The following is a 10,441-nucleotide window of genomic DNA, read 5'->3' on the forward strand; positions in this document are numbered from 1 at the left end:
CAGTGTATAAGGGACAGAGGGAGAAATTGACACTTCTCCCTGCTGTCTTCACCTTAACAGGTCCATGCGGGGCTTTGTTCCATGCTAGGGCGGGGACTCTTCCCCTTCCTCCTCCCTCTGGAGGGGGTGCTAGAGGGGGACTCCTCATCTGCCCCCTCCAGCCCACCACTGTGGGTTAGGGAGGGAGGCTCTGCAAAACTGCCCAGCCCCAGAGGGGGACTTTTCCCCCTGTTCCTCCCCCACCACCATGGGGTGGGTAGGAGAGGCTCTATGTGAGGCTGCCCAGCCCCAAAGGGGGCTCTTCTCCCTGCTCTTACCCCCAACCAGCAGGGTGGGGAGGGGAGATCTGTTCAGTGCTGGGGGGACCTCTTCCCCCTTCTCCTTCCCTTGGCCCTGCCAGTAGGGGAGGGGGTGCTTTGTGCGGTACTGCCTAGCCCAGCCTGGGGCATGGGGAGTGGCTGTAACTGAGCCACACAGGGGGTGGCCCTGCCACTGCAGCCTGGGTCTGCCTCGCTCAGCCCTGGACTCATATCATTTTGCTTTATATTCAACCAGATGGATTGTTTGTGCAGCAGCATACCCAATGTGAAACTCTGTGAATGCAACAAAAGATCCTGAAAAGAGTGTTCAAACTGGCTTAGTGTAAAAAGTTTTTAACATTCTCCTTAGTATCAGATTAGATCAAAAAGACCTAAATATGCAAGCCAGTACGTTAAAAAATGTTCAGCTGTCCCACATATCAGCAACAAAAGTAAGTGACATGAAAACAGCAGTCAATTTACTTCAGTCCATCTGATTAGGTAAAAGCTACAAGTTATTCTGGGAACTGTTCTGTTCACAGATGTAGATAGTTTGGGTGCTTGAATTTCTAAGGCAAAGTTCCCAGAAAAATGTAAGTAAGGTGAGGGGAATCCAGCAACCCCAATTAACAAAGAAATTGTATAACCAGGTCAGCATAGTTATAAAAATAATTTTACAGAATTCAATATTAAATCAAGACCTGAACAGAAAGTCTACAAAATAATTTAACATCTTGAAGCTCTCATAGCAACTCGTAACAAAACAGAAATACATCTTAAGTCATGCTTCAGATTTCATCCATGATCAACTGATTACTCAGCTTCATCTGTTCTAAGCCAGCTTTCAGCTTCTAGAAGCAGTCTTGAAGTCATGTCAGAAATATCTCAATGCAGCGTAGCCAAACTGAATATCAGCTGTTTTCTGAATCATTCCAATAAAAATAATTTTGGTGGAACTGGAAACCAGTGTTGTAATTGTGCATAGTTTCAGTGTTCTGAGTCATCTGAGAAGATGGCTTTGATCCACAATAGGAGGATCATAACTCAGTTAATGTATGATTTCATGTGTCGGCAAGGATTAAGATGATGACCTGCAGATTACAGATGTTGCAGAAGAATTAATTGTAAGAGATGTAGGGCATAGCATAGATCATTGTTTGGAACTGTTTTAGATTTCTGAATTATTCTTTTTACTCATATTCTAAGAAGGAAGGCTTTATTAAGAAGTTTTATACTGTGTCTAAATTTATCCATTTTTAATTAAGTTAAATAGATGAGTCCTCTGTCCTAAATCTAGTATTAATTGATTAATACAACCCCTACATTTTGAAGAGGATGGAAAGTCTCCCTTGAACCCACAGTTATGTATGACTTTGCAATGGAACTACATGCAGTACTAAGTGCTTGCAGCAATATTTCTAAACTTTAAAAGATTTAGATGAGTTTCCTTAGAGCTCCATCATAAATTACTTTATTTACCTACCAACCTATCAACCTTAGGGCCTCACCCTGTTTTCAGATTGCTTTCAGTGTGGCAGTTATTTTCTGCATGGATCTTTGATGTCCTGTGATTATATGAGCAGATGCAGGACAAGTCAGTAACCTGCACAGATGATGCAGAGAGCCCTCCATATGGTCACATGAAAAGGGATGAAATTAAATTGGATGCCATTGTTCACTAGAAGAAAAACTATATAATTAATGCAACCTATGGTTTCCTTAAAGGGTTATGTCCCAGAAGCAAGAGCTACAAGAAAAAGTTATAGTGCCAAAGGGGCCTGGCATAAATGCAGTACAATTCACAGAAAATGTGCTTTCTGCTCTATTAGTTTAAGGTGAAAATATATATTGGTAACAAATGTGCTGAAATGGTCCTTTGGTAGGATTTAGGTACCTAAAGGTATAAAGAGATGTCATCCGTGGAACAGGACCAGCTGTGCAAATGTCACCCACTGCCCTGCAGGATTGGGCCCAATCCTATGGGGCAACTGCAAATGGAGAATTCAGAGCACACCTTTGCAAATGGGGGAATCCTGGGGATCTGCTTATACATGTAGATAGTTTGGATGTTTGAATTTCTAAGCTTCCCTGGGTTCCCACATTTGCAGAGCTACACCCCAAGTCAGGGCATGGCAACAGTGGATCCGGCAAACTACAGGCCCATCAGCCTGACCTCTATCCCAGGAAAGGTCTTAGAAAAGTTTATTAAATAGGCCATCCTTAATGGACTGGCCGATGCCAACATCCTAAGGGATAGCCAGCATGGGTTTGTTGTGGCTAGGTCTTCCTTGACCAACCTCACTTGTTTTTATGACCAGGTGAGCTGTCACCTGGACAAGGGAGAAGAGATTGATGTCATATATCTTGACTTCAAAAAAGCCTTCGATCTGGTATCCCATGATCACCTCTTGGTGAAACTGGCCAACTGTGGCCTTGGGTACACCACGATCCGCTGGCTGGGAAATTGGCTCCGTGGTCGGACCCAGAGGGTGGTAATTGATGGAAGTCACTCATCATGGTGTCCTGTGACCAGTGGGGTCCCCTAAGGCTGTGTCCTTGGACCCATATTGTTCAACATCTCTATTAATGATGTGGACATTGGAGTCAGAAGCAGACTGGCCAAGTTCACTGATGACACTAAACTCTGAAGACAGGAGAGTGATCCAGGCTCAGGAAATGGGCGGACAAGAACCTGATGGTGTTTAACACCGAAAAATGCAAGGTTCTCTACCTTGGGAGGAAAAACCTGCAGCATCCTTATAGGCTCGGCAGTGCTACGCCGGATAGCACTATGGAAGAAAGAGACTTGGGGGTCATCATTGCCCACAAAATGAACATGAGCCTGCAATGTGATGCTGCAGCTAGTAAAGCGACCAAAACGCTGGCTTGCATCCATAGATGCTTCTCAAGCAAATCCTGGGATGTCATTCTCCCCTTGTACTCGGCCTTGGTGAGGCCGCAGCTGGAGTACTGCATCCAGTTTTGGGCCCCACAATTCAAGAAGGATGTGGAAAAGCTTGAAAGAGTCCAGAGAAGAGCCACATGCATAATCAGAGGTCAGGAAAGCAGACCTTGTGATGACAGGCTGAGAGCTATGGGGTTCTTTAGCCTGGAAAAGCGCAGGCTCAGGGGTGATCTGATGGCCACCTATAAGTTTATCGGGGGGACCACCAGGATCTGGGGGAACATTTGTTCACCAGAGCGCCCCAAGGGATGATGAGGTTGAACGGTTATAAACTACTGCAAGACCGTTTCAGGCTGGACATAAGGAAGAATTTCTTTACTGTCCGAGCCCCCAAGGTCTGGAATAACTTGCCATCGAAGGTGGTTCAAGCACCTACATTGAACACCTTCAAGAGAAATTTGGATACTTATCTTGCTGGGATCCTATGGCCCTAGCTGACTTCCTGCCCTTTGGGCAGGGAGCTGGACTCGATGATCTTCCAAGGTCCCTTCCAGCCCTAAGGTCTATGAAATCTGTGAAACATGATATGCAAGCAGGGAGACTAGGCAGGCACTCCTGGGCTTTGGTGTCCTGATCCTCTGTGTAAACAGGATTCCAATACCTCTTTGGGGGAATTCCTGGGGCATACATGATTGGGTCCCTGAAGCCCCAGGAGTGCCTGCCCAGGGCAGCTGGAGAGCATGGCAGCTCCAAGCTAACCACACTCTCTTGCCATAAAGCCAAAAGATGTGGACTGCAAAAAAAAAGGCACAAATTTATACTTCCTATTGTGGCAGCCACAATTGTGGGCATCACATGAAAATGCCCAATTGTGTGAAAATTTAACCCTCATCTGATGTAGTATCAGACAGGGGCAGTCTAGGCCACAGCACCCTAAGGAACCTGTGTACAGGTTCCCTATGAGGCTTAATTTTGGGTGATTCTGCCTGTATCCCATGCAGCTTTTCAGGGCTAGGCTGGTGCTTGTGCAGGCAAGTATTGTCCCAGCCCCACCTCTGGGCTGTCACATAGAGAAAACAGAAAACCTCTGTCTCCTCCCTGCACAGCCAGGCAAGGGTGGTGGGGAGGGAACCCCCTCCCATATGTGCCCCCCAGCTACCCCTGCTGTGGTGGGAAACCAGGCTGGGGCCATGCTGCAGAGGGGCTCCCTTGCTCCCTGTGCCCCCATGTGCAGCTTGACAGCAGCAGCCACAGCTGCCATGCCCAGAGCTGAAGCAGGGGGGGAAACAGAATCCCCCCCACCTTGCAGGCCCTGCCCGGCTACCCCTGCTGGGGTCTTGAGGGGAGCCAGGCCAGGCCTGTGAAGTGTGAGTGGCTCCATTTCTCCTCCATGGCCCAGATTTGGGCGCAGCAGCCACAGTTGCCTAATTGTCAAGATGCTCAAGCAGAGAGTATGGAGAAGGGAGCCCCCACGCTGAGTGGGCCAGGCCCACCTCCTCCCAAGACCCCAGCAGGGGTAGTTGGGGGAGCCATACCGTGGAGGTGCTCTATCCACACCTCCCCCCAGCCATTGCTGGCAGTTGCCAGCTGGTGGGGGGAGCAGGGCTGAGGAGTGGGGTGCTCGTGGGAAGCTGCTGGAGAACCCCACCTGCTGACCTGGGCCAATATAGACAGGCTCCAAGCCCACCCCCCACCCCACCCAACAGGTACCTAATACTCAGATACTGCAAACAGAAGTTTAGGCAGCCCATTAGTTCAATGGTGCTCTAACTCATGTTGCTTTCTGTAAAGCACCATGCAGCACCACCACCCCGACAGGCTGCCTAAACTGCTGTACACAGCCTCCGAGTATTAGGTTCCTGCAGCCTTAAGTGATATTATTTTAGAATCTTGAAAACACACACTTTGAAGGTTATTTTCCAGAGTTCAGCAAATGTAATATTTCGGCAAACTGAAACAGTTAGCTATTTTGTTGGTCTCAAGTGCTCACTGCTTTCTTTGCAGAACAGACTACAATGTGGCGGAATGAGAACAGCCTACCTTTAATTGAATTATTTTGTTTGAATAATTTATGTTTTACTTATGAGATACCCCGGTTTCCTCTTTCACACAGAGCCTTTGACAAGGAGAACATTATGAATAGGATGGCAGAAAGTAACCATGAGGACTTGGGGAGACCAGGGTCAAGGGCTGCAACAGAGCAGCCAAAGAGTCATGGACTCTATTATGTTTGATCCTGAGATGTAGCATAAAAAAATGCACCCAAGGCAGTACTCTCACCTTTTTTCCTCCACTCCCCCCTTGTACCTCCTGGTTTACAAGCGCAGAAACAGCAGGAAAAACAAACAGTGCCACAGAGTGCAAGCTATTCTGGGAATTATAGTTCTCTAGAACAGCTGTAGAGTGTGCTACTGCTAGGAGTAATCTTTCGCCCCATTTTTTTGCCACGGAAGCCCATGTCCAGAAGGGAAAAAAAAATGCTGATTTCAGTAGCAAAAAACGGGGTCAATTCTTCCTACAGCAGCAGTGAACTCCACTCCCATGCTTAAAAACTACAATTCCCAGAATGCCCTGCGCGCCCGCGCCCAACCCCCCCCCCCCCCCCCGGGCTGCTTTCTGCAGCTGGAATGTGCAGACAGAACAAAGCAGTCAGGGGGAGACAGTCGTTCGTCTGGCACCTTTCACGTTACCCAGCACTTTCCTACTCCATGTTACGCTACTTATCTGGCTTCACCTTCTTGTTCTGAAACAGAACATGGAACTCATTCAGAGAAAAGAGGGAAGAGGAATCAACTGGGAGTCAATCCACAGTGGAATGGCTGGATTTCATAGACTCCCTAAAGACGATCAAAAGTGCACAAAAAGAGGGAAAGCCTTCATGAAAGGAGGACGAGGACAATCAACTTGGCTTCAGAAAGAAGGGGAGAAGCACAGACAAACAACAGACAAGCCTCACTGATGCACACAAAATTCCCTTTCACAGGAAAACAAAGCTTTTACTTGTTGAGTTTTTGCTTGATCAGGGAAAAATGGGCTAGAACCTGCTACAGGAGAGAACTTGAGCCCAATCCTGGATACCAACAACCAGATAATACTTAGGAGAAAGAAGCAGGAAGATCATCAAAGGAGTGTACCCTTCCAGAGCTGGAAACAACAAATTGAATTATCAGTGGAGTTTCTGAAAGTATAAAACCAATATTCATCCTTTACCACTTGATAGTAACTCTAGGTTCCCTCTCCCCCCAAGATAAAATCCCATTGATGTGTGTATTGATGTCAGTGGGTAATGCACTTTCTTTTTTACCACTGGGGTCAGCTTGATCCATTGTTCTGGATGAAGGCTGAAAATTTTAACTGCCTGGTTTGCTTAGTTATATATCATATAATCCACAGGGAGAGAAGGAAAATGGAATGAAAGTCTCCTAAATCACATCTGGCTCCCCACACACATGGGGTGGCCATTCCTGAAAGAGAAGGACCTAAGGGTTGTGGATGTGGTTCTCAATCTGTTCATTACAATTCCTGACCTGGCAAATGTCTACATGCATACACATAGATTATTACTACTCCTACCATGAACAGTTTGATGAGGGGGAAATAAATCTGTGCCAGCAATAATGAGATATTAGTAATATATATGCTATTCAGTTTGGTGATATTAAAAAAAAGAGAAATTTGCCCCCAAACAATTCCCTTTCTCTTCGTACTTAAATTATATTTGTGCTTTTTATAAAGGTATTGAGACAAAAGATGAGGCATTGAAACATAAATCACAATTATTTTTTGCTGCCCACAAATCAGCTATTCAAGCCACAGACTAGAGGAGGGAATTTTGCCCAAATATCTACATTTGATTATATCTTTAAACATGCACATCAGGTAATAGAAGGGAAACATGAATCTGTTTGGTAACTAAAACAAATTTCTTACCATCTATATACTCTGCAAAATATGACTAAACATGTCTAAGCAAATAGATGTCAAGTGAGTCATGGCAATAATAAAATAATCTTGTTTATCTTTAAATGTCAGTTATTATGCTATGCTAAAGTCTACTGATACTATAGTCCTTAGCATTCAAATGGGAGAATTCCTTTTAACTAGCAAATATAATAATAAAAATAACAGTAATAAAAATGAATGAACTCCAAAGAAAATACTTTGGGCTTTCTTTTTCATTTAGATATTATTAAAGAGAAAAACCAAATACCATTACTATGTGCAATTGCAGAGTTAACCTACTGAATCATTTCTATTCTCCTTAAGAAAAGTCTAAGAAAGCTTTTTGTTGCATGGGGATCAAGTGTCAAATCCACTCCATCTAGAGCTCTCCTGATCTTTGACAGCACAGCAACAACAAAGCAAACTTGCAGCAGAGGCATGAGTCAGTATTCTTTCACTTTGACAATAAGGACAAGATGGATTGGCAAACTGCTCCCTATCTCTGTTGCTATAGGAAAACTTTTTAAACAGACAACCTAGTTATGTAGGGTTTTGTAGGAATCATAGGCTCAAAGTTTAGTTTCTGGGCCAGATTCCGACTCAAGTAAACCCTGTAAATCTGGTGTTATTCCCATGGTTCTGCATACTGTATATGAAAACTTGAATAAGAAAATTTGGGAATGCAATCTCCAGCACAATTTTAAAATCCTCTCTGAAAATCTGAGACTTTGAAAAAAAAAGGAAGAAACTGCTGCACCTTCTTGAGGTGTTTTAGGATAGAAAATGACTGGGTAGTATAGAAAGCTATAAATAATGTAATTTTTATTGCAACTTCAAAGACTTGTACAGCCTTGCATATAACTACTTTTTAGGATCACAAGAGAACTATCATAGGACAATCAAATCTACTAACAAATTAAATTATTTTACAAGATAGAAAATACCTATCTGACATGACATTTTCCTTAGTGGACAGAAGTATTTCTCAAAAGCAGTTTATCTTTGTCTGTTTTCATAAATATATGTTAAAATTTTGGGCAACGGGCTTACACTGTTCTGGTGCAAGACATGTTAATACTGATATAGCTGGGTCCACACTGAGGTATTCAGTGGTCACTTAGTACTTAAGATATTTGAAAGGGATTTCTTTAATTCTGTGTCCAGTTACAATTGGCTGTGCATAACAAGTATAGCTTCACACTGTGAAGTTCACAGTCTGCCAACCTAGATTCTTCTGTCCAAGTGGTTAAAGGAACAGTCCCTAGTGCCACGTACCCTCAGGCAGTGCTTCTCAAAGAATGGGACATGACCCTCATTAGGGAAGCACTAAAGGTTTTGGGAAGGCGGAGGTTGAAAATCACGACTGTTGATTACAGCTAGGGAATCGTCAGCAAATCAGTAGCATTTGGCGACAGGGGGAAATGCTGCCCTAAGGCTTGTACTAATCTAGCTGTATTGGTAAAAGAAAATGCCACTGACAAACAGAGTTATGTCAGTAAAAAACTGTGGGCCAAGCCATTCTTATTTACCAGATGTTCACATGGATAAAGGCAGAATCTGGCCTCCAGTCTCTAGCACCTAGACTCAACAAGAGCATTGTGTACCTGTTACTCCCTAGGAAAGGGAGTGCCTTGCATTACTCACTAGCAAGTAAGTGTGACTCAGTTCATCTGAGTGCTGATTGGGCCAATTACCAATCTGAGAGATCTGTGGATATCCTCAGAACTCCATCTAAACATCCAAGAAAACCTAGGGTGTCAGGGACAGTCACAGAGAGGGAGCTTCATAAGCCCCTCTGGCAGAAGCCCCAAAAACAATCCTCCATGGTGTGGCCTCTTGATCAGAGCATGGTTATAAATACTGAACGACAAAGTTGTCATTTGGGGGTGGATTCAGATCTCAGGAGACACCAGTAGAGTGATAGAGGTGTGTGACATAGGGTAGTGAGTGCGTGACCAAGTGCCACACTTGTTTTTCATGCCTGTTTGTAGATAATATAAGAGCCAAGAGACATGCTTACAGTGGCTCAGAACTGCTGCTTCAGTGACGCAAAGCAAGCTGCTGCACTCAGGGAATGTCACATCAGCAGTCTTCTTAGCGTGCTCAAATAGCCAGTACCAGTTTGTAAAATAATTACATCAGAGGCCTGTCTTTGTGCCTCCTAGTGTGATTCATAGGACTCTCCCCTGCCAGAAGACCTAGATCTGATTCTTGTGCTTGATTTTATATCTGGTTTGATATTTTTCCCTTTATAGCAAGAACAGTCAGCAACAGTAGTATTACAGTAGCATTATGTCTTGAGTTTTCCAAAATCATCTCTAAAATTGTGCCTGCCATTAAAAGAAAAAATCTACATTACTTTTGTGTGTTTTCAAATACAGCTTTTCTAATGCAAATTCTAGTTTCTGCATATATGAGAACTTGAACAAAAAAAAAACTGGGAATGCAGTCTCCACCAGTTATAAAATCCTCTCTGAAAATCTGTGATTTAAAAAAAAATGGAAGAAACTGCTGCATATTATGTATTTTTTAGGTATTTTCACATGGAAAATGACCATGTTTTATAGAAAACTATAAACTATAAATAATTTAATTTTTACTGCAACTTCAAAAACTTGTACAGGCTTGCATATAGCTGCCTTTTAGGATTACAAGAGAACTATCAGAGGACAGTCAAATCTACTAACAAATTAGATTATTTTACGAGATAGAGAATGCCAATCTGACATGACATTTTCCTTAGTGGACAGAAGTATTCCTCAAAAGCAATGTCTCCTTGTCTGTTTTCATAAATATATGTTAAAATTTTGGGCAACAGGTTTAATTAGCGAGGTAGCAGGAGTCATTCTAAGAGGCTGTTAGAATTTTCACTCTGCAGAATTTCTTGCTGTGGACCTGACCTTTTTGTAACTCAATTTCTTGTTTGTAAAGTGGTTACAATATATACTGAATGCATAGGAGACTTGTAAAGTTAATTACTTTATATTTTCAAAGTCTTTTGAGATCCTGACATTGCAGGAGGTATTTGCAGGAAAATGGGAAGCATAAATAATTCAACATTGGAGTTTTGGAGTATTTGGCTGGTTGAATCTGGATCCAGGTGAAATCCATGCATTTTGGATCCCAGCCAAGCTATAACTGTCTGGGCAAGTTCAGATACCTGCATTCTGAGTCTCATCCTCCTGCTGAATTTCCAAAGGTCTCAAATTCTACTTTCTGATTCTGGCTGTTCTCTATTATAAATCTATTTTATCTGATGCTATGGAAACATAATGGAACTTTCTAGCTTTTTTTT

The sequence above is a fragment of the Crocodylus siamensis genome, chromosome 1, assembly GCF_052110815.1.
Source record: "Crocodylus siamensis isolate JL-2025a chromosome 1, ASM5211081v1, whole genome shotgun sequence".
NCBI lineage: Eukaryota > Metazoa > Chordata > Crocodylia > Crocodylidae > Crocodylus > Crocodylus siamensis.